The sequence below is a fragment of the Canis lupus genome, chromosome 2 (assembly GCF_011100685.1).
Source record: "Canis lupus familiaris isolate Mischka breed German Shepherd chromosome 2, alternate assembly UU_Cfam_GSD_1.0, whole genome shotgun sequence".
Classification (NCBI taxonomy): domain Eukaryota; kingdom Metazoa; phylum Chordata; class Mammalia; order Carnivora; family Canidae; genus Canis; species Canis lupus.
In genome coordinates, this window is record NC_049223.1 from 81,053,860 (window position 1) to 81,077,433 (window position 23,574).

General features: G+C 57.8%; 1 protein-coding gene across 2 annotated transcripts in view; it reads left to right on the plus strand.

Annotated features, from left to right (window-relative positions):
• Window positions 1-8,996: 8,996 nt before the first annotated feature.
• FAM131C (family with sequence similarity 131 member C) overlaps window positions 8,997-23,574 on the plus strand; it is a 32,551-nt gene continuing 17,973 nt past the window's right edge. Inside the window, exons 1-2 of one of the 2 annotated variants that reach the window (XM_038531887.1) lie at window positions 8,997-9,134; window positions 9,534-9,659. The gene's annotated coding sequence lies outside the window, so the exon portion shown is untranslated. The remainder of the gene's footprint in view (window positions 9,135-9,533; window positions 9,660-23,574) is intronic. The other variant, XM_038531890.1, reaches the window with a different exon arrangement.

Below are 23,574 nucleotides of genomic sequence, written 5' to 3' on the forward strand. Positions count from 1 at the left end.
TTTACTCGTCTGTAAAATGGGACTAACCGGACCCTTCTCCCAGGGTTGTAGTGACGACTGGAGGAGACACAGTGAGCGCCCAGACGGGGGTGGGGGGCAGGGCCTCTCAGGGCTGGCACTACCACCCCCACCCGCCTCCTTGGGGATCAGCCCACAGCCAAGGCCCCTCCCAGGCTGGTAGCTGGACCCTTTGAAGGACGTGTCTGGCCCCAGGCTGGGAGTAGGGTGCAACCAACTGGAGATGCCTAGGCGCCGACAGGCGGCAGCTTCGGGAGGGGCTCAGTATACCCTAATACCACCCGAGTGGGCTCGCCATCCTTGGCAGGGTACTCGGGCATGCAAGGAGGCTGGGGGTGGCTCAGTTTCAGGCAACAAAGCCCCCTTTCTCCCCAGCCCGAGGAATGCCTGGCACCCTCTCACCGCCTCCGTCTATGTGGAGACCCAGACCCCAGGGTTGACTCTGTGGGGCCCAGGCTGGGCACCGGCCCTGCCCAGAGCCTGTGAGGCAGCCCTGGCCCTTTATGGGATGGGAGCTCCCCTGCCCGCCTCCACACACACGCCCCCACATCTATACCCACGTGCACCCCCCAAACGGCTCAGCCCTCAGATGGGAGCCCTGAGCTAAGTCCAGAATCCCAGGCAGTCTGGAGCGCAGATGCCCACAGCTGGCTGGGCTGGAGAAAGGGCCAGAGTGCGAGGGCCCTGCCTCACCTTGGCCGTTCCCGTGTCTTAGTGCTTCCTGATATTTTTAAAAATACCCTAACTTGACAAAGCAAAAAGTCACAGCTCCACCCACCCCTGCCCCAGTTTTTGAATCCTCCCAGCCTCTGAGCCCCTGACTCTGTTCAAACCTCGAATTTTGACCAAAGAGGGTGCAGAGGCCACAGAGCTGGGCCAGGCTGGGACTGGCGCGGTGGTGGGGAGGGGGCGCCAGGGGAGCGGGTGGGGTCTCAGCCCAAGCCTCGCCAGGGCTAGGGGGGAGGACTGGCCTGCCTGGTGAAGGTTGAACCCTTTGTACAGATGAGAACACTGAGGCTGGGGGTGGGGGAGCCGCATGTTACCCAGTGAGGAGCGGGGGGAGGAGCCGAGCTCCAGCTCTGAGGCCCCCATGGGTGGGAGGGATGGTCAGAGGTGCCGACCCCCCAGACGCCCTCCCAGCCACAGCAGCCCCAGCCCAGCCCTAGGCCTCAGCTAGGGCAGGCCCAACCTGGAGGCGGGTGCTCAGGCCCAGGCTGCTGCCCTGGTCTTGACCCCCAGGGAGGATCTGCCCCTCATGCCGCAGCCCTGGCCAGACTTTGCCCAGACACCTCAGGAATGTGGGGGGAGGGGGCTCAGGAAAGATGGGGCCTGGGGTCCAGGGGCGGATAGAACAAAGAAGCCACGTGTCTGGACTCTCCTTGCACCCCCAGGGCTGGACCACAGCTGGCAGAGGGCCCCCCCGAGGGTGGCTCAGGCATGTGTCCCTGTGTGCTGTGTGACCTGGGTATGCTCCTGCCCATCTCTGGTTTCCTGGGCTGCAAGACGGAGATGGAGCGCAGGAACAGGGGTGTAAGGCGGAGAGCCTGCTGCAGCCTGAGGTTGGGACTTCTGGCAGAGGGTAGAGAGAAGTGGGGGGCCAGCCCTGTGGTGGGCTCCTCTCCTGCCTCCTCACTCAGCCTCAGGAATCGCCTTAATTACAGCGTCAGCTTCCCTGCGCTTCCTGCCATAAACCCAGGAATCTAAATTAGAAGGCAGGAGGCCGGCTCCCCCTTGCCTCCGACCCCCCAAGTCTGCCGGGAAGTTCTCCTGGAGACAGGCCGCCAGTGGGGGGCTAACTACAGAGGTGCCCAGGCCCAGACTGGGGGAGTCTGAGCGACCAGGCGGGCGGGCGTGTGGCTCCGCAGAATCCTCATGCCCGTCACTGCTGAGCGCCTGCTGCGTGCCAGGCACGGGGCTAAACAAGCCCTTTTGATCCTCCCAGTATTGCAAGGCTGACGTCAAGATTCCCTTTTCAGACAGAGAAACTGAGGCACGAGTGCCAGGTCACCCAGGGTCTCGGTGGCCGATCCAGCTGGACCCAGGTGTCCGGCTCCCAGGCCAGGGCTGGCAGCCTTTGCAGGAGGCAGAGGGGAGGGTGGGGAGCAGTGGAGATGGCTAGTCCATCCTGGGGTGGGGGGGACCCATGAGTCAGCCCCCGAGCCCCAGGGGAAGACGGGAGGCGGTTGATGGGAGGGGGCCGAGGGGCTGCTTGGCAGAGACCCGCGGGGTGTAGGCAGGGCCCTCTCCCAGGACCTGGCCGCGTGGGGCAGATGCGGGCAAACCCAGCCCGAGAGCAGTGTGCGTGCGTGTGCGTGTGCACGTGCTTGGTGTGTGTGCCATTCGCGCCTGTGGGGACGTGTGTGACACGGAGTGCCTGCGTGCATGCGTGTGGTGGGGAAATGAGGTCACTGGGCAGCAGGGAGCTGAGCGTGTCCAAACCACTGGAGCCACTAGAGGAGAGAGAGACAGACTGGGGGGGGGGGGCGGGTGCCTGGGGGAGGGGGGAGGGTCCGGAGAAGGGAAAGAGACCAAGGCCGAGAGATGTCCAAGGACAGAAGCAGAGGCAGAGGGTGGGATGCGGTGGGATGGGAGGCAGACAGACAGACAGACAGACAGGCTGATGGAGGACGTGGGCCCCGTGGGGAGGCGGGGAGAGCCCCAAGAGATGCCCAGACAGAGGATGGGGGTGTGACAAAGGGGGAGCCAGTGAGCAGAGCACAGGGTGGAGCAGCCCTGGAGGGGAGGGGGCTCGGCTGAGGCTCCCTGCTCTGCTGGCCCGAGTGGGGGACAGAGGGAGGAACCCCGATGTCTGGGGCTGCACATCTAATAGATTTTTATTTATTTATTAATGAGAGACCCAGAGAGAGAGAGGTAGAGACCCAGGCAGAGGGAGAAGCGGGCTCCATGCAGGGAGCCCGACGTGGGACTCGATCCAGGGTCTCCAGGATCACACCCTGGGCCAAGGCAGGCGCCAAACCACTGAGGCACCCAGGGATCCCCAGGGGCTGCACATCTAGACCGCGCATCCCTGAGACAGTTTTCTGAGGCCCTCTTGCGCGTGCATCCCAGAGGGGGGTCTCCCTTGAGGGAGCAAAGCTCAGAGTGGCCCCCCCCCACGTCTGCGCTGAGAGCATGTGGGCCAGGACGGGGGGGGGAGGCCAGGAGGCTGACTTCCTCTGGGGGAGCAGCAGGAGGCTGCAGTTAAGGAGGAGGCTGGGCAGGGCCAGGCCGGGACGGGCCCACCCATCATCCAGGCCCTGCATCTGGCCCACCTCACCTCCCGCCATGCTCTTCCTAACTCAGTGGCTCTCAGCCTGTGGGGATTTTGTACCGCCCCCACCCTCACCCCCACCCCCACCCCAGGACATCTGGCAATGCCTGGAGGAGTGTGCTCCTGGGATCCAGTGGGTAGAGGCCACGGGTGCAGCTAAACATCCGATAGCACTCAGGACAGCCCCTCCAACAGGGTCGTCCAGCATACTCACCTCCGCTCTATTCCCTGAGCAAGCCAAGTCAGTTCCTGCCTCAGGGCCTTTGCACTTGCTGTTAGTCCTGATTAGAAGAGGATCTCCCCAGATCATCGTGCAGTTTGTCTTCTCATTCCTCCAGAATCGCTCAAACAGCCCCTCTTTAGAGCAGTTTTTCCTGACACTGCCACCCCCTTCTGCACTCGCTATCATAAACCTCTATTTGTTTCCCACCCAGCACTTAGGTCCCAATTGTGACAATTTTGTTTTTTTATTCAAATCTTTATTATAATTTGTCTGCCCTCCCCTTGGCTGTGAGCTCCATAAAGGCTGGGGACTTTGGCTTTCAGCAGTACCCAGACCCTGAGTACTGGGTGTTAAAACTGAGAGCTCAGAACAGCCAGGGGCTATTTTAAGGACTTTGCTTAGAACTCTTTGCATATATTACTTTATTTCAGTCCTAAGAGGTAGGCACCATCGGTATACCCATTTCACAGACGGGGAAGCTGAGGCTCAGAGATGTCAAGTAACTGGCCCAAAGTGACCCAGCCAGTCAGTGCACGCGCTGAGATTTGACAGCCTGGTAACCCAGAGCCCCATCTCTCCCTCCGCCTGGCCCTGCACCCTGGCCCTCTCGCCTCTCCCCCGGCCCGGAGCTGGGTCAGAACCGAGGTTCTGAGAAGCAGGAGGCCCAAGTCTACAGGGAGAGAAGGCCGCCGTGGGCAGATTCTGACAGTGAGGAGACTCGGGGATGTGGGGTTCCTCGGCCAGGGGATCCCCCACCACAGCCAAAGCCCTGAGGCCACAACCACTGCCCTGAGTCACCGTTGACCCTCCCAGGCACCCCTGGGAGCTGCGGAGGAGGCGTGCCCCTCCCTCTACCTCCCTGATAGGGTCGGAGGGGGGGGGCTGGCATTGGGGTGAATCCCTCCGTGGCCCAGCTGGCAGCGCCCCCACGAGGGGCTACAAGCAGGAGGGCGGCCTGCGCAGGGACAGCGGGGAGCTGTGGGTGCCCCTGCTGGCTGCGGATGGGGAGAGGGCCCAGAGGGGCTGCCTGGAACCCTTTGCCAGCCCGAGTCCCAGCCTGGCGGCCACTGGCACTACCCACCACACCCCCCACCCCTTGGCACAGCCCAGGCCCCTCCGCCAGGCTCTCTGGTCAAGCCGGCAGCAGGCCCAGCGCCCCTACACGGCCTTCCCTCGCCCCGGGCCCTCTCCCATCGTCCACGTCTCCCATCGAGGGGCAGCCTGGACCTGGACCTGCCAGGAGGTGCTTGAACTCCCCTCCCCCGGCCAGCCTTGCACCCTCCCAGGGTGCGGTGGTCCCATCTCAGACGCCAATCTCCGCGGCCGATCGCCACTCAGCAGCTGTGTGATCGCGGGCAAGTGTCGTTGTCTCTCCGAGCGCCCGGTTTTCCCACTTGGGGACGTACACAGGGCTTTGGGAGGCTTCCCTGGGATGAGGCATCAAGGTTGAGCTCAGCTTGTGGTAAGTGTTCGACAATGGGAGCTGTTGTTGACCTTTATTCTTTTTTTTTTAATGCTTTATTTATTTATTCATGAGAGACACAGAGAGAGGTTGAGAGAGGCAGAGACACAGCAGAGGCAGAAGCAGGCCCCATGCAGGGAGCCTGACGCGGGACTCGATCCCTGGTCTCCAGGATCATGCCCTGGGCCGAAGGTGGAGCTAAACCACTGAGCCACTTGGGCTGCCCGTTGACCTTTATTCTCACGAAGGATTTCCGGAGGCCCCTAGAACACACAGACCCCCGCTGACGGCAACCCCCAGCCCACACCTGATTCCGAGGGCCTCCTGCGGGGACCCAGACAGGAGCTCCGGATTCCCATCCTGGCTGTGTCATCGGGTTGCTGTGTGATCTGAGCAAGTTGCCGTCCCTCTCTGGGCCTCAAGCTCCCGATCTGAACAATGACCAGTTGGCTTGGATGATCAAGGAGAGTCGGTCCTGCAAAGACACCCACGTGTGAATCCTGACTCTGCCACTTACTGTGACCCCCTGCAAGTGCCCCCTCTCTGCCTCAGTTTTCCCCTGTAGAATGGAACAATAATCGTACCTACCTAGGGAATAAGTGAATTAATACATGTAAAGTCTGGTATGTGGTTAGTGCTTAGCAGATATTGGTCATTAATATCAACTAAAATTAACTAAATTAACTAACATTAACTGAGGAATTTTTTTTTCCAATTGAGATATGATTGACATACCATAAGATCACCTCTTGAAAACATGCACTTGAGTGGTTTTGAGTAGGCTCACAAGATTGTATGGCTGTCAACACTGTCTGATTCCAGAATCTTTTCGTCACCCCAAGATGAATCACTTCCCATCTCCACCCCCCCACACCCCCCCGCCCCCTGCAACCTCTAATCTACTTTCTGTTTCTGGAGCTTTGCCCATTCTGGACATTTCATATAAATGCAATATGCAGCCTTGTGTCTGGCTTCTTCCACTTAGCGCACTGTTACCAAGATTTGTTCCCAATGTGGCAGCACTTCAACCATTTTTTCTGGCTGAATAATATCCCACTGTACAGATGGGCCATATTTGTTGATGGACACCTAGGTTGTTTCCACTTTTTGGCAATTTATGAGCGATGCTGTTATGAACATCCAAGTATAAGAGTTTTTTTGTTTTGTTTTGTTTTGTTTTCCAGTGAGCTCTACCGCCAGTGTGGAACTTGAATTCATGACCCTGAGATCAAGAGTCGCTCTACCAGCTGAGCCAGCCAGGCACCTGCGACACGTTTTTTGTAAACAGGGACGCCTGGGTGGCTCAGGGGTTGAGCGTCTGCCTTCAACTCAGGGCATGATCCTGGGGTCCCGGGATTGGGTCCCACATCGGGCTCCCTGAGGGGAGCCTGCTTCTCCCTCTGCCTGTGTCTCTGCCTCTCTCTCCATGTGTCTCATGAATAAACAGATAAAATCTTTTTTAAAAAAGTTTTTTGTACACATGTTTTTCATTCTCTTCAGCATCTTCCCTGGAGCGGAATTGCTGGGTCATATGGTAACTCCACAGTTAGCTTTGTGAGGTGCTGTCAAACTATTTTCCAAAGCGGCTGCACCATTTTACATATTTATTTTTTAAGTTTACTTATGTCTTTGTTTGTTTATTTATTTATTTTTAGTAATCTCTCCACCCAGTGTAGGGTTCGAACTCACAACCCTGAGATCAAGAGTCACACGCTCTTCTGACTGAGCCAGCCAGGCCCCCCTGCTGCACCATTTTATATTCCCACTGGCGGTGTATGAGGTTCCAATTTATCCACACCCTTGCCAAAGTGGCTAATGTCTTCTTTTGTATTGTAACCATCTTAGTGGGTGTGAAGTGGTATCTCGTTGTGGTTTTGATTTACATTTTTCCAATGACTAATGATGTCAAGTGTCTTTACATGTACTTATTGATCATTCACATATCTTCTTTGGAGAAGTGTCCATTCAAATCCCTTCTCCATTTTTTTAAAGATTTTATTTATTCATGAGAGATATATATAGAGAGAGAGGCAGAGACACAGGCAGAGGGAGAAGCAGGCTCCCTGTGGGGAGCCTGATGCGGGACTCGATCCCAGGATCCCAGGAGCATGATCTGAGCCAAAGGCAGATGCTCAATCACTGAGCCACCCAGGCGTCCCTACATACTACTTATTTCTGTTGTCTTTTAATTGTGCTGATTCTTGCTCATGGTGTCTTACTTCCTTGTATGTCTGCCTATCTTTGTGTTCTGCTCAGTATTTAAAAATTATTTGTGAAAATAACATGAGGCCTAAAATGATGCTTCTACCAAACAAGCACCTGGAGACACTATTAATCCAAGGCCACTTTAATTCAAGTTCAAAATTGAGTTTCCCGAGTCACACAGGTGCCTGAACTCAAGGCTTGGTTTTCTTTTGGTTCACCCTCCTTCCCCCCCGCCCCAAAGATTTTATTTGTTTATTTAAGAGAGAAGGAGAGATAGTGAGAAAGAGCATGAGCAGGGGGGAGAGGAAGAAGCTCTGACACGGGGCTCAATCCCAGGACCCTAAGATCATGACCTGAGATCATGACCTGAGCAAAAGGCAGACATTTAAGTGACTGAGCCACCCAGGCACCCTGGTTCACCCTTATTCTGAGGATATCTCAGTTTCAAGATGTCGAGTATCAGGCTCTCCATCTTGGACAAAAAGCTGGGCTTACCTTTCGTCCTCCCTCCTTCCTGGCGTCCCTTGAGGCTGTCAGATCCCAACTCTGATTCGAAGCCCTGTCCTCCAGATTGGCAAATGCATTTGGGACAAATGTGTTCTTCTACCCTGGGCTTTCCTCCCTGGGTTCTTGCCTTCTCCTAGATTCTTGCTGGGGAACTTTTTTGCCACCTAGTTAATTCTTTGATGGTTTTAGGCAGATGATCTTTTTGAATTGGCTCTGGAGATTTTGACTGTCTTCAGGAGAGGGTTGGTTCAAAATATCTATCCCCCCATTACTGGAGTCAGAAGCTCCCGAAAAGCCACAACTTCCCACTGGCATCTTGTTGCCTTTGCCCAGGCTCTGCCCAGAAGACACCCTTCCTCTATTCATCTCAGGCTCTCTTAACCTCAAGGCCCCACACAGAGCTTTGCCACTAGAAGCTCTCCCAGCTCAGGGTCCCTTGCTCTCAGCCATGGTCCCCTCGAATCCACATCTCCATTGCTGTATGTTTATCCATCATCAAACATTTATGTTTCACCCGCTGTATGCCAGGCCCACCCCAGGCCCTGGGGATTGCGCTGTGGACAACACAGAGGCTGTCCCTTACCCTGGAGGAGGGTGATAGATGGCTGGTTGCAGCCGGGCCGTATCAAGGTTGGGAGAGGGAAGCAGAGTACTTTGCAAGGAGATCCAACCAGGGGAGGCCTCCAAGAGGAAATAATACTTAAACTGAGGCTTGAAGGATGTGTAGCAATTACCCAGCACAGGGGTGGGGGAAGGAAGGGCGTTCCAGGCAGAATGAAAATCTGTCTTCAGACAGATGAAGAGATGTCTTTGCCGAGAGGTGCTGGTGAATCAGGAGTGGGGAGGAAGAGCCAGTGGGTGAGGCTGGGAGGGGGGGTTGGCACCTGTCTCACTTTCTGGACAGAGAAGGGGCTACACTTGAGGGAAAGCAAACTTCCTTGACCTTCTGTTCTAAAGAGTTCCTTTCAGGAAAGGTCCCAGTCCCTGGCTCTTTCCTCAAGTGTAGCTTCGGCTCCTTTCCTCTCCTGCCTGGGGCAGGATGGAGGGAGGCCACATCCCCTTGTCTCAGGAGAAGCAGGATGTGGAGCTGAATGAAGCCACAGAGACTGTCTTCCTCGATGACCCCTGCCAGAGTGTCCTCTGTGCAGGCCCTGGGGCCCTTCCTGCGGAACCTCCGGCTCCATCTTATTTGACTTGGACGGGCTCCCTGATGGAGAGGAGGGACAGGGTGCGGGGACACTGAGCCCTGAACCCTCAGGAATGGTTCCAACTGATACCATTCCCTACCCAGCCAGGATTCTAACGACTGGGGACAAAGAGGACTCCAGTCCCTCACCTGCTCCCTGGGCCCCTCCAACATCAAGCCTGGGAGGGAAGAGCTGGTTAACCCAGGGAGCCAGGAGCTGAGCGGGATTAGGCTTCTGTCCTGGTTTATAGCACCGAGCTGGGTGAGTGATTCTAGCTGGGGAGAGGTCCCCTCGTCATTAAATCCACTTGGCCCCACCCCAACCTATTATCCAGATAGGGAAACTGAGGCTCAGGCCACATGGCAAATGAGAAGCAGAGGCAAGACCTGAACCCAGGACTCCGACTCCTGGCCCAGTGCTCACGGCCCCCTCTGATCATCCCACACAGAGGCCTGATGCCCAGCCCCGGTGGTGGCGGTTGGGGGTGGCTTCAAGACTCACATCTGGGCTGTGGTGGATGAGGCTGCAGGTGCTGTGGGAATCAACCATTCCCCAGCCCCTAGAGCCTGAAACGTGGCCTCCTGGGGACCGAGGGAGATTGTGGGCTCCCCTCGCTCCCCGTCATGCTTCAACGGAGGCTGACACTTTCCTGGCCCGCAGCTCCGGAGGCATCAACAAAATGGGCTGAACAAACACATCTCGCTCATTTGTGCTAAGACTCTGCCGATGCTTTCCAGCCAGAGACCATCGGAAACACACCTGAACAAAGTTGGGCTCACCGTCCAGGTGAGGGGGAGTCACAGCCCTCAGGAAGGTGTGGGGTGCCAGCAGAGGGAGCTGGCCCAGTAAGGGGTCTGGGCTGGTGACAGGTGCTCCTGGGGAGGACTCCAGGGGCCTGGAGGCTCGCTCTGCGCTGGCCGCAGTCAGGGAACAGTGGTATTCTGTGACCCGGTGTCTCAATCACTCTAATCTGGAAAGGAAGAGGAACGAACTGAGGCTAAAGCTGTGTTTGGCAAAGAAGCAGCTATCACTCATTTAGCCAGATAGAGGGACGTCTGGTCATTTTTGTGGTTTGGACCATGTTCATTTTTGTCTGTGTTCAGGCACGATTACCGAGTGGTCTTGTCTTTGTCTTGATCCATCAAGGTCATTGGGTGGCCTTGTCTGATGTTGGTGATCTGTGAAATTGCTTGTGTTCACAGGAGCACACCAGGGCCTCACGGGGAGGGCCAGGCTGTCAGGGGCTGTTTTTCTCTTTCTCCATGTGAAAGGAGACAGCACGGAGCCCTGGAAAGCTGGCACGTCACACAGGGTGCCCGTGAGGGGTAAATGTCTGTCTGTCCCAAGGCTACAGAGGAAGCTCTGCAGGGAAGCCAAGAGGCTTTGGAGTCAGGCCCGCGGTTCAAAGCCTGATTTTATTCATGCTCTTGGACGACTCACTTCCCCTCTTGTAGCTTCATCCACTTGACAAATATCTAACAAACACCTGTTGTCTGCCAGGGACTGGGGACCTCGGGCAAGTGCCTTAACTCTCTGGGGTTCAATTTACCCCTCCAGAAAATGGGAATAATATTGGCACCTACGATAAAAGAGTGCCTGTCCCTCAGGGTTGCTGGAAGGTTCAATAGACTGTGTGGAGAGTCTCGAGCACAGTTTGGCATGTGCCATCTGTACTTCGTGGGGTTCCTGCCTCCCCGACCACCCCTGCCTTGCGAGGCCTTCATTGGCGGGGAAGCAGGACGGGGACAGCCCCGTCCATGTACAGCCTGTTTTGGAGAGTGAGTCCCCTGCCCCTGTTGCCCAGGGACCCAAGGCCCTGGCTGGTCCCAAGCAGGTCTGTTGGGGTGGGGGGTGTTCACCCAACAGGGGTGTTCTGTAGCTCCCAGCCTCCTCCAGAGCAATGGTGCAAATGTGGTTCTTGGGGCCTGGGGAGGCAGAGAGGGTGCCAAGGCTGTGGGGGTGGACGAGGGCATGCTCCATCCTGCCTTCTCCAGGCGTGGAGGAAGGGGTGGTGACAGGAGGGCGTGAGAGGCCAGCACAGAAGGAAGTTTGTGTGCCCATAATGGGGGGGAGGGCCCCTTACACGGGTCTGAGTGGTATGGCAGGTGGGGGCTCCCAGCTGAGGGCTGCGTGCGGAGCTGTGTATATGTGCGTGGGCCGGATCTGACAGCGGGGGTGTGTGTGCAGATTCACGTGTGCATGTGTGATACCCCCGCCTTGGTGCGTGGATCTTGAAAAAAGCCTGACTTGAGGATTCAAACTAACCTGGGTCCCAGTTGAGCGACTTTCTGGCCATGTGAACCTGGCCCGGGCACTTACGTGGGCCGAGCCTCATTCATCTGTTCCACAAGCACACCTTGAGCTCTCGCTGTGTGCCAGGCACCGGGGAGACAGGGGCAATCAAGGCAGAGCCCAGGCTCTCATGCAACCAGCCTTACTTCCCCATCTTTAAGGCCGAGACAGCAATACCCGTCTCCCAGATCATGTCTGCAAAGTCCAGGCCATAGGGTCTAAGTGCTCAGGGGGAGATTTGTTGTCTTCAGACTTCTGGAAACCTTGGCGCTGCACCCTTTCTTCCAAGGGACATAGCTCTCAGCTGGTGGGAACGGGAACCAAGGGGGTCCTCCTTCAGGGCCTGACTGCCCTTGCTCGGCTCTGCTGGCGTGGGCCCTGGGAATGAGCGGCCGAGGCATCTGAGATGGCTTGGATGAGATGGGGGCCGCGGCATTCCAAGAACCCTGGCGCCTTCCCAGCACCGGGGGGAAGAGAAGCCAGGGGGCGGGTCTGGAGGACAAAGACCCTCTGTGGGCCCCCTTCAGCCAACCCCACACACCCACCCAGTATGGGCACAGGTGTGGGATGGAAACTCCTCCAACAAGTTGGGACACCCTTTTTCCCCTGGGCAGGGCTCACGGGGAGGGGGCTGGGGAAAGGGCAGAGGAGGCGGCTGCCAACTCCCCACTGGCTGCTGTTTACACCCAAGCGATGAGCTGGCTCTTGGCTTCACTGCCTTCTCACCTGGCCAGGTGTGCCAGGAGACATCGGCTAGCTCCTGCCTGGCTCCTGTCGGCATTCAATGCTCCAGCCCGGTTGGATTTGGGCCGGGGAAGGGGAGCCAGAGGAGGATGATCCTGGCCCCTTGCTTCGAACCAGATGTCTGATTTCCCTCTCTGCCTGATTTCTCTCTTGGGCCAGCAGCAACTCCTCTGAGTCTGAGGGACAGCAGGTCCTCTCGCCGGAGGTTGGCGGGTAGAGCTTCGGACACCCCTGGGCCAGAGGGGATGAGGCCTTGAAGAAGGGGTTAGTGACCTCCCTTCCACATCACTGGGCTGCAGAGTGTCTCAGTAAGAGTGGCTGCCGTTTGCCAGCCCAGAAGGCAGGTGGGGGAAGAAACAGGCTGTTGGTAAAGTGGGAAGCATTGGGGTTAGAGCCAAGAGAGTCGTTACAGCCCAACGAGGGATGCTGGAGTCAGAAAGGGATGCTTATGGGGCTGGGGCTGCTGGCCTGATCTGTCTCACGGCCTTCCTTTGGCAGGGGTGGGGAGTCAGGCCAGGACAGATGGGGGAGAGGGCTGGGGTGCGGGGGCTGGATCCCCTCTCCTTCATACCAAGTGAAGGGCATAAGGATCCTGCACGCAGCCCCCCACCCCCACCCATTTCCTCGCACACCAGCCATCACCCCGCAGAGAAGCCAAGCTGGGGAGTTGTATGGTTAGAATTGCCGGATGATCATGGGCCCATCCCTTTCACCTCAGTTTTCCTCTTCTGCATAATGGGCAGGTTGTATCTGTGTGGCACACTTTGTACCCGCCACGCCTCCTTGCACATGGCTTAATTTTGCCTCCCATCAGCCCTCTGAGGCAGGCACCAGCACAGCCCCCTTTCACAGATGAGGAAACTGGGGCTTACTGAGAGTCCGAGGGAGACTGGCGGTGAGCTGGGGTGTCCCCTCTCTCAGAGATGGAGCGAGGCGGTGTTGTGGCCTGGGTGTGTGGCAGCTTGCAGGAGAAGTTTAAGGGCACAGCTCACCGCCAATCACGGGGGATTTCTCATCCAGGCAGGGTCTTCCCTTAAGCAACAGCTCAGGGCTGAGGAGCGGCTCCCCTAGTGACACTGACTGGCGTCCAGGTTCGCCCCGTCCCCCACTGAGGTTCTGTCCACCGCCTGCTACCCCCCAGCTCACAGGGTTACTGCTGGGCCCCCTGGGGGGTCACCTGCTTCCCCATCAGCCCTTCTGGGGTCCAGGTGACAGCTCCGCCTCCCCACTGAGTGGTGTTCCCTGCTATTTCGTGCCCCAGTGCCTGGCTCTGGGCACCCCCCTGCCGGGGGCCTTCGGTGCTGGGGTGTCCCGAGAGAGGCAGGGAGGCATTCTGCTCTGACCCTGTACCAGGCTTGCTCTGTTTTATGTTCAAAGAAGATACAAGGGGTTTAGCCCCCCATTCATGTCAGTACTTCATCTGGCAGGAGGAGGAGCCAGGAATGACCCCAGGCAGCCCACTGGTATCTGCACCTCTAATTCATCTGCTCGGCTTCCATTAAGCCTGGCCCCTCAGGTCCCCACTGCTGCCCAAGCTGGGGCTTCCTCTCTGGCCTTCCGGCCTCCAGTCGGCTCCCTCTCGGCAGCCTCAGCTGACCACTCGCCTCCCCTGTGCCGAAACCCGCAGTGGCCCCACTTGGCCTCCCGATGAATCCTGACCGCTGGCTCGGCATTCAGTGCTCTCCTTGTGGTGACTGGCCATGCCCTGAGTCGGCCCTGGGCCTCCTCTAGCAGTGAGGGACTCCGCGGTTCCTTCCATGAGTCCCCGAGGGGAGCTGAGGCCCAGACAGGGACTCCACCTTGCTCCAGGTCGGGCATTTCTGGCAGAGGCCCAATGCCTCTCCCTTGGGCCTTGCGTCCGTGGGCACCCGGGCCCCCTGCGAGCCAGCTGCCCGTGGGCAGGGCCGAATCCTCCTGCCCTCCTGGACGGCCACCCAGATTCCTGTAGGCCGCACTGATGAGCAGGGGTGAGCCTGTGCAAATCACCCCGGGCGCTCTGCACACCCACTGGCCCCGCTGCCCACATGCCCGCTCCTCCCCGTGTCAGGGGAGCAGGGAAGCCTCCCGCTGCTCCCTCGCAGGTAGGTTTGGGGCACAGGCACCATCCCCGAGCGAGGCTGCAGCCGCCCTCCTTCGCCCTCTCGGGGCAGGGAGATCTCTACCCTGGTGCCCACCCCACGGGCCCTGCCCAGGCGGCCCTCGGCAGCTTGTTCTCATGGTGCCGGGCCCGGCTCAGCCTCCAGGGCCTGCCAGTCACGTAGCCAAACGAGTTCCTCCTCTCCCGCTGCCCAGGCTGCTGAGCACAGCGCTTTCCTGCTGGGGAGAGCACAATGGAGCCCGCCCCAAGGGACCCACCCCGGGGAGGCGCCAGCCCAGCTGGCTCTGAGCGCTGTGTGCCCGAGACAGAACCCACACCCTCTCGGAGTCTCGGTTTCTCCGGTGAGAAATAAGGGGGTGAGACAAGGTCACGAGAGGCCGTCTCCAATGATAAGGGCGAACTTTCCTTGAGCGCTTGCTCCGTGCCAGGTGCAGCACCCCTGGTCCTCACGGCCACCTGTAAGCAAGGTCGGGGCAGTGCGGGGCACGTTAAGCCCCTTGGCTACAGGTGGACTCTTCCTTGTCTGTCCAGCCTCCCATCTCCTGCTCAGAGACCTGCTCTCCCCATCGCCGCCTCCCCCTGCAGCCCCCGCCCCAGGAGGCGCCCGGCCCAGCTGCCGGGAGAGAGGAGTGTTCCAGGCCTGCTGCCCCAGCTGGCGGTGGAGGAGGCTGCGGGCATCGTGGGGAGAGGCGCTGATAATGGGGGAAGAAAGAGGTAGCAAGGAGAGAGATAGGGGTGCGGGGGGGGGGGGGTCGGTGCAGAAATGGCCTGCAGGGCTGGCCTGGGAAGGAGTCAGCCAGTTTGGGAGCAAGAATCACCTGACGGGGCAGCTGGGTGGCTCAGTGGTTGAACATCTGCCTTCGGCTCGTGGCGTGATCCCAGGGCCCTGGGATCGAGTCTCGCATCGGGCTCCCTGCAGGGAGCCTGCTTCTCCGTGCTGGGGGCCTGAGGTCCTACAGAGTTTTGCTCTGGTTTCCCCACCCATCTGCCTCGACCACACTACCACCCTCAGCCTGGGTAATCTCTTTTCAGCTCCAAGTCCTCTCAGTGGCGGGGACAGGACAAGTGGCTACACTCCCCACAGTGGCATTTCCTTGGACTCAGATAAGCACCCAGAGCCTCCTTGCCCGACTCTGCCGTGGGTCCGGGCACCATACGGGTTAAGTGAGAACCGGGGAGATGGCAGGGCCTGGATGCTTCCAGCAAGACACCATGGCTCCCCTAGAGGGGAGGAGAGGTGGCCACTGTCCCTGCAGCCATGTCGCCCAGCTCCTCCCGGTCAGTCTCCAAGGCCTGGCGAACACTGATGACTGCCCACCGCCCACCTCCAGGAGCAGAAGGCCTGACCTTGCTCCTGCTCAGCTGTGACTTCCACCCTGCTCCCTTCCCCAGGCCACGGAGGCGTCCCAGGAGCTCTGCTCTGAAGCTCAAGGTCCCCAAAGGAAGTAGCCCTTGACAAAGTCCCTGCTGACCCATCCTCATCTGACCTCAGGGTGCTGCCCCTCCCCTCCATGCTCTTAGGCCCTGGGGATTCGAAACCCCAGCTTTGCCTCTCTGAGCCTGCGTCCTATGCACATGTGGCCCTGCGATCCCCACTCCCTAGGCTGGTGGTGAGGACAAAAAGGGACACTGCATAAGGACAGTCACCCAGTAAGGTGAAAATCCTAAGAATTTCTTTTTTGGGGGGGATTTGCTTGCCATCCCTGTGTGTGTCTTTGACCTGTGTCCTCTCCTCCTCTTCTCCTTTTTTTTTCCCCTAAAGATTGTGTTGCTAATTAATCTCTACACCCAACATGGGGCTTGAACTCACAACCCCAAGATTAAGAGTCACACGTTCCACCAACTAACCCAGTCAGGAGCCCCTGCTTCTTTTCTTTTCTTTCTTTCTTTTTTTTTTTCTCCTGAACTTCTGACCCTCTCATTTCCCTCTTGCTACCTTCTGGGCCTCCCAGCCTGCTGGACGCATCCCCCATCCTCACACAGAGCCCAGGAGCCCACTTCCTCCCAGCCCACCCCAAGTTGGCTTCTGGCCCCCCCAGCAGGCCTCCTCCCCCAGCCAGCTCCTCAGCAGGCCAGGGAATCGGGACCTGAGGGTGCAGGGTAGGGAGGCCACAGCAGGGTTCTGGAATCTGCATGTTGTTTAACCAGCTTACCAGGGGATGGTGATGCCCACTGTCCTACCTGCGGGAACAGCACCAGTTGACACCTCGGGGGATCTTCGGGGCCCTCTTGTCATCTCCATTATGAGCTGGATGCTGCCCCCACCCACTGGGAAAAACCCTTTCCCGAAGTGCGATTTTCCCCCTGCCTGTCTAGGGCCAGGAAGGCAGGGCAGGGTGGGGCAGGGCGGGCAGGGGAGACCAGCTGTGCTGTGTTTGTTTTAGGGGTTTTCCTCTGCTGCTGGTTTCTAAAGAGGATGCCTGGGTGACTATGGGGACAGAGCAGGTTGGTCGCAGACACTCATGGGGCTGGGGATGGGGTGGGGGGCACACTAGAAGATAATGGGGGGGGGCTTTACCCTCCTCCCAGAGCCAGGCCAGGGCTTGGAGAATCTTTGAAGCCCCCCGATGCCAGAGTTAGTCTCCCATTTTACACAGAAGGAGACTGAGGCTCAGTGGGGCCCGGGGATGTGGCCAAGGCACGCAGTTGAGGGGGCTCGACAGGCAACTTGGAGAGGGAGTTTGGGGCTCCACGGGGGCTTGGCTGCTCTTTCCTCTGCCAGACTCCATCCTGGCCTCACTGTGCCCTCCCTCAACTCTGCACCCCCGCCCCCCCAATCTGTCAGGCCATGCGTCCTCTCCTGTCTTCTCCAGGTGGCCCGTCCTCAGCCCGGTCCCCATCATCCTCCCCCAGAGTGGGCACAAGCCCCTCATGGCTTCAGTAGCCAACAGCCAAACCATGAACCTGGGGTCACCGCAGCAACATTTAAGGAACTCTCACGGGTCAGGCCCTGCTCTAGAGTGTTCCAGAGGTGTCTACCCAGTGGGACCCTCACGACAGCTCTGTGACGTAGGTGCTGTCACTATTCCCATTTTACAAGTGAGAAACATGAGGCCCAGAGAGGTGAAGTAAGTTGCCGGGAAAGGGGTTTGAACCCAGGCCTCTCCCATGTTTCCGCGCTCCGTGTTAGGCCTCTGACTCTCTAGCACAGACCTCCCACCTGGGATTCAGGCTGGATGACCCCTCCCAGGTTCCCTTGAGCCCTCAGCAAAGGGGGTCACAGTGCCTGCCTGGTCCCTACCACCGTGGCTCCCATCTCTGTGACAAGACCTGTCTGTTCCTGTCCCCTCCTCCCACCCCGAGCCTGGGAGCATCGCGGGTTCCATTCATTCACGACCATGTCGCCATACTCGGCTCTGCAGGCTTGGCACACAGTAGGGCCTGGGTCCCTGTTCTGGAAGGAACAAAGGCATTCCAGCTGGGGATCCCACTGAGCCTCCCCACAGTGCCCTCTGCTGGGCAGACCAAAGGCTGCCCCGGGGCCTGGCCCTGTCCTCCCGGGCCTGATCCCATCACCCTAATAACCCCCTGGCTTTATAGAGCGCCTTTCTTCCTCTGAGCTCAAAGCACTTTCCCATCTGTGATCTCCCTGGGACCAGCTGGAGCATTCCTCTCCCCACTTTACAGAAGCAAACCGAGGCCTGGAGAGGGACTGGGCGAGCCCCGGCGTGCTGCTGGCAGACCCAGAAAAGAGCTCATAAGTTTGTTGCTCCAGCCCTCTCGGTTGCAGGTGAACGGACTGAGGCCCAGAGGGGAGCAGACTTGTTCACATGAGTCCTGGGCCAGAAGCCTATGTCCTAAATACGGTCCAGGACTCTCCCAGGACATCGAGATCTCTGCCTGCAGTTCACCAGGGGTTGGCCAAGTCATTAAACATAAGGAGCCTCGGGATGCCTGGGGGGCCCAGAGGTTGAGCATCGGCTCAGGGCGTGACCCTGGGGTCCTGGGATCGAGTCCAGCATCAGACTCCCCGCAGGGAGTCTGCCTCTCCCTCTGCCTGTGTCTCTGCCTCTCTCTGTGTCTCTCATGAATAAATAAATAAGATTAAAAAAAAAAAAAAACCATAAGAAGCCTGTTGTCCCATTTGTAAAAGGAACAGTACTTCCTGCCCTTACCGCCTCCCTGGAGACCAGGAGATGAAGGACATGGAAGCCTTGAGGCCAGGCGAGGCCTGATAATGACGAGGGCAGTGGTCCAAGCCGCAGGCATCAGCAGGACCCTCGCCTCGGTGGGCATAAGCACCCGGAGGCCCCTCCCATCCAAAACTTAACCTTCCAGAGGGTGGGTGGGTGGGCCGGCACCCATCCCACGTCCCGCTCTGGGTGAAGGTGAGAAGTGGTGGCCAGTCTAACCCTACCTCCCAATTCCTGCCCGTTGGGCCCTGCTTGGCGCTTCTCACAATTCGGCAACATGTGCATTTATTTTAGCGACTTGTTAATATTTATCTTCTCTGCCAGACTCTGAGTTAGGTGTCGGCAAGCTTGTCCCGCATCAAGAGGCCAGACCCTATTTCCAGCTGTGGGGGCCATACCGTGTCGGTTGGACTACTCAGCTCTGCTCTCGGAAGGTGAAGCAGCCACGGGGCGCCGGCCGGCTCAGTCAGTGGAGCCTGTAACTCTTGATCTTGGGGTTTTGAGCTCGAGCCCCACGTCGGGTGTAGAGATTACTTCTAAAAAAATCTTCAGGGGCTCCTGGGTGGCTCAGTCAGTTACGTGTCTGTCTTCAGCTCAGGTCATGATCTCAGGGTCCTGGGATCAAGCCCGGCATCGGGCTCCCTGCAGAATGGGCAGCCTTCTTTCTCCTTGTCCACTGTTGGTGCTCTCTCTCTCTCTCTCAAATACATACATAAAATCTTTAAAAAAGAAAAAGGTGAGGCATAGATGATAAAGGCAGCCCAGGTGGCTCAGCGGTTTAGTGCCACCTTCAGTCCAGGGTGTGATTCCAGAGACCCGGGATCAAGTCCCATGTCGGGCTCCCTGCGTGGAGCCTGCTTCTCCCTCTGCCTGTGTCTCTGCCTCTCTCTGTGTGTCTCCCATGAATAAATAAATAAATAAAATCTTTTTAAAAAAAGACATAGATGATAAGTTAACAAATGAGCATGGATATATTTCAATAAAACTTTATTTACAAAACAGGCCAAGGGCCAGATTTGCCCCAAGGATCATAGTTTGCTGACAACTACTCTAATGTCCGAGACAGGTGACACTTGTCTGATTGCTCTCAACTGTATCCCATTGTTCGGGCAGACAGCACATTGCAGGCACCAATTCGATTGATATTTGATGAATGAGGGACTGAAACAGGAAAGACGGGGCAGCCCCGGTGGCTCTGCGGTTTAGTGCCGCCTTCAGCCCAGGGTATAATCCTGGAGACCCGGGATCGAGTCCCACGTCGGGCTCCCTGTGTGGAGCCTGCTTCTCCCTCTGCCTGTGTCTCTGCCTCTCTCTCTGTCTCTCATGAATAAATGAATAAAATCTTAAAAAAAAAAAAGAAACAGGAAAGACGTGTGTGGTGAGACTTGAGGGACATGTGTGACAAGGACTGATCAAAGTGGGTACAGAGCTTGTGCAAACATCAAGAAGCAGGAATGGAGGGGATGCTGTCCATCCCCAGGAGTTATGAGGCTCGGAGTCACCCCAGAGGTCAAGATAGAGAGGAAACGGGGAGTCTAAGGGCTTCCCCAGTGTGGCCACGACTTGGACCCACTCCTAGGGGTTACTGGGAGGATTAACAGAACAGGACCTGTAAGGTCTGTAAGCACAGCCACTGGCACCTAATTATGTTGTTACTGTTATCAACCCAAATACCTGAAACTGGGCAGCCCTGGTGACCCTGTGGTTTAGCGCCGCCTTCAGTCCAGGGCCTGATCCTGGAGACCCGGGATCGAGTCCTATGTCGGGCTCCCTGCGTGGAGCCTGCTTCTCCCTCTGCCTGTGTCTCTGCCTCTCTGTCTCCTCTCTGTGTCTGTCATGATAAATAAATAAAAATCTTAAAAAAAAATCTGAAACTGCCCCCAGGCCCCACCTGGGTCAGCGGGCTCTCCCATACTGAGGACGGGCCTGTGATGACACAAGAAATGCTCCCCAGGGAGGAGCTGAGGGATATCTGTCCAAGTGCTAAGGACACCCTACCACCTGTTCACTCACAGGCTGGAAGCTTCTCCAGGGCAGGATGTGGCCTTGCTCTAGTCTCTCCCATGCCCAGCACAGTGGCTGTGTCTCCTCCATCACACTGGAGGCTCACCTTTCTCTCTCCTTATCCCACCTAGTACACCTAGTCCAGCTTGTCTAGGGGGACGTGGAGTAGGGGGAGTGACTCTGACCAGTCACCCCACTCCAGAATGGACATATTCTGAGGTCAGCCTGTGGTCCTCTTTCTTAGGCACAGCCTGGTCTCCAGAGGGAGCACCTGGCACCCCAACCCTCCAGGTGGAGCAGGAAGTTCCACTGGCTGTGGGGTTCAGTCCCTGCTCTGCTCCTAACTAGCCTGGGTTCTTTCCCTGGGTCTCAGTTGCCACATCTGCATGGTGGGAGTTAGGACCAGGTGATGTCTGGGCTCCAGAGTGTCGCTAGCCTATCCGGAGACTTTGTGCCCATCCGGGTGGATACAGCCCTGTGGCGCACAGCTTGGCACTTTGTGTTAAGACAAAGGCACCCTCCATGGGGGCAGACACAGCCCGTGCCGGAGCTCAGGGCTTGCTGACCAGAGCATGGGCAGGATTTCAGTGCCCTCCACCCTCAGCTGGGCACCTTCGTCCAGGTCGCGCCATGCACAACCTTCCACATTGTCTGGGTCTGAGTTGCCAGCGTGGTACTTTCTGGGTCAGTCGGCCAAGGGAGGGAGCAAAGAATGAAAGTAGTCAAGAATGACGCTGTGTCGGGCCGCCCCCTGGTGGCCATCTCCCACGACACACAGGGCCCGGAAAGGCATCTTCCGAGTCTGGGTCCTAACGACAGGAGCCTCCTACCTGCCTGCAGAGATCCAGCACCCCAGACTCAGAGGACCAACCTCCCAACCCTGAGAAAGGGATCCCGCCGCGAGGCAGCCACTGTGGACCAGGCCCTCGAGAGGCACTTTTGAGTTGAATTTAGTGGAACTGTTGACTCACCAGGCTGGAAGCTTCTCCAGGGTAGGGGCTGGTCTCTTCCCAGTGTCCCTCCCCAGCGTCTGGCCCGGGGGCTTTCTCCTCTGTCAGACATAGAACTTTGCCTCCCCTATCAGACAGGGGGCCCACCCTTCTTTCTCTCTCTCCCTATCCTACCTCGTCCGGCATGTGGGCCTGTCACCCCACTCCAGCTAGCAGCCCTCAGGTGGGAGCCTGGCGCTGAGAGTGGGCTCATTTTGAGGTCAGCCTGGGGCCTTCTTTCTCAGGCTTCCTGGGAAGGCCCCACGCCTGGGTCATTACTGGATCCATACCCTACCTCCCCCCAGCTCTTCTCTCTCCCCCAGTGAACAGGAACCTCGGCTGTCTCATTTATGCTTAAGCAGTGCCATGCAGTGCCGGGCACACGGCAGGTGCTCAATGAACGTTTGCTGGATGAAGGAAGAGTTGCATCCAGTCAGTCCTGGCCATGATCGGTTTCTAGATATGTGACCTTGAACAGGTCTCATTTTCTGTCATTCAGTCAACAAATACCTACTGAGCATCTACCATGTACTACTGTTCTAAACACAGGAGTCCAACCCAGATCTGCTGGGCTTCCAATACTGTTCTTTCTGCTTATCAGCTCTGGTTCCTCTTTCCTGAGAAACCAATACTGAGATGGTTGAGACCTGGAGATGGGCAACCCCAGCCAGAAGTCCTGTCGTCTCCCACTGGCCCCCCAGACATCAGATCCTCCAGTCCCCGGGACACCCCCCAGCCTCCCGGAGCTGTCTCCGTACCTTTGTCACACAGAGCGCCCCTCCCTGTCTGCCTGCCCGTGTCCTGCTCAACCTTCAAATTCCCATTGCAGGGTCATGAACTCCTTGAAGCCAACCCCACGACCTTTGGCAGAAGCAACTCAGCTGATGTGAGGATGCACCAGTGTCTACACTGACCCAAGCTATTTATGCACCTGGCTCCCCCCAAGCCATGCCTTCCCCCCCTCCCCTGGGGAGTGCCTGGGCCTAGACTGAGTCGGTTGATTGATCTCTCCCTGTCAGGCCCTGAAGCATCCGCTTGCCACGCTCCAGCGCCCAGCGCAGGGCCAGGCACTCAGGGCAGGCCACAGGATCCCCAAAGTCATGATGGGAGAATTGGATTCAGGGCACCACCTGGGCACTCCCTCCTCTGGTCCCCTCCCCCACGGGGGCTCCTATCTCTCCCCCCCCCCATAGATACGTGGAGCAAGGAGGGCACTGGGGAAGGTAATAGAAGGTCACAGGGCAGATGGACTGTGGGCCCATCTGGGAAAGGACAGCTTGCCCTTGGGGAAGGGCAACCACACATCTTAGAGCTGTCCGGGAATCTGGGAATCATCCGCTTCAGCAGAATTCCAAGGGCTGGGAAGGTGAATGTGGGCGTGCAAGGGGGAGCTGCCCACCCTTGCAAGGCCCGGTCTTTAGTTAGTGCCCCGTTGGGCTGACAGGCAGGACACCTGGGCTTGAATCCGTATCCCTTTGTTGTGTGACCTTGGGCAAGCCCTTGACCCTCTCTGAGCGCCGGTCTGTACAATGAGAAGATTGCTGCCCAGCATGAATGCCAGAGGCAGGAGAGCCAGAGCCACCTCACCCCGCCCTGGCCCCTTTTCTGGGACTGTGAGCAGGGGACCGTGGGTGGGGCCACTGCCCAGCCTCATCCACCTATCCCTGTCTTGGGCTGCAAGGGGCACAGTGGGCATCCTCTCCCCTGTGAACTGCCCTGTTCTCTGCTGGGGTCCCCCTCCCGGTCCCCCCCCCCCCCCAGCTGCTAGGCTGCCAGCTGGGAACATCATCAGCTGTGACCAGCGTCCTGCGTCATGGTGAGTCAGAGCCATCCTTCCAAGCCAAGTCCAGTCACCCCACCACAGGAAGAAGAGAAAGGACACCTTGCCCCCTGCAACCCTGGGCCACACAGGAAGGACCCCTTTTGTTCTTTCCTGTTCCACACAAGGACAGGCACACACCTGGCACTGTGCAAGGCACCTGGGCGTCCCGGGGGATCTGGACATACTGTCCCTTCAGGGCTCTCCTCCCCTACGCCAGACTTGGGGTGGGGCTGCTCTGAGCGGGGGAGAGCATGGGGGTCTCTGAGCATATGTGGCTGAACACGGCACAGACTCTAGGGCTGGCACATCTCTCTTCTTCACACCCGCACATAGTAGGTGCTTCACACATATTCATGGAATGGAGGCTCTTTAGGCTTCCAGTAGGTGTAGCGGAGCTTGGTGATGTAATAATACATCCTATCCGTGTCCACCGTCGCTGTTATTTATTTTCAGCCCTAAGGACCTACTATGTCTCATTTTGCATATGTTTCTTACTAATCCTTACAGCAATACTGTGAGGTGAGATTATCCATCCCCCCTCACGGTTAACAGATGAAAAAACAGGCTCAGGGAGGTGAGGCAACTTGCCCAAGGTCACACAGCTATATGTGAGCTGAGC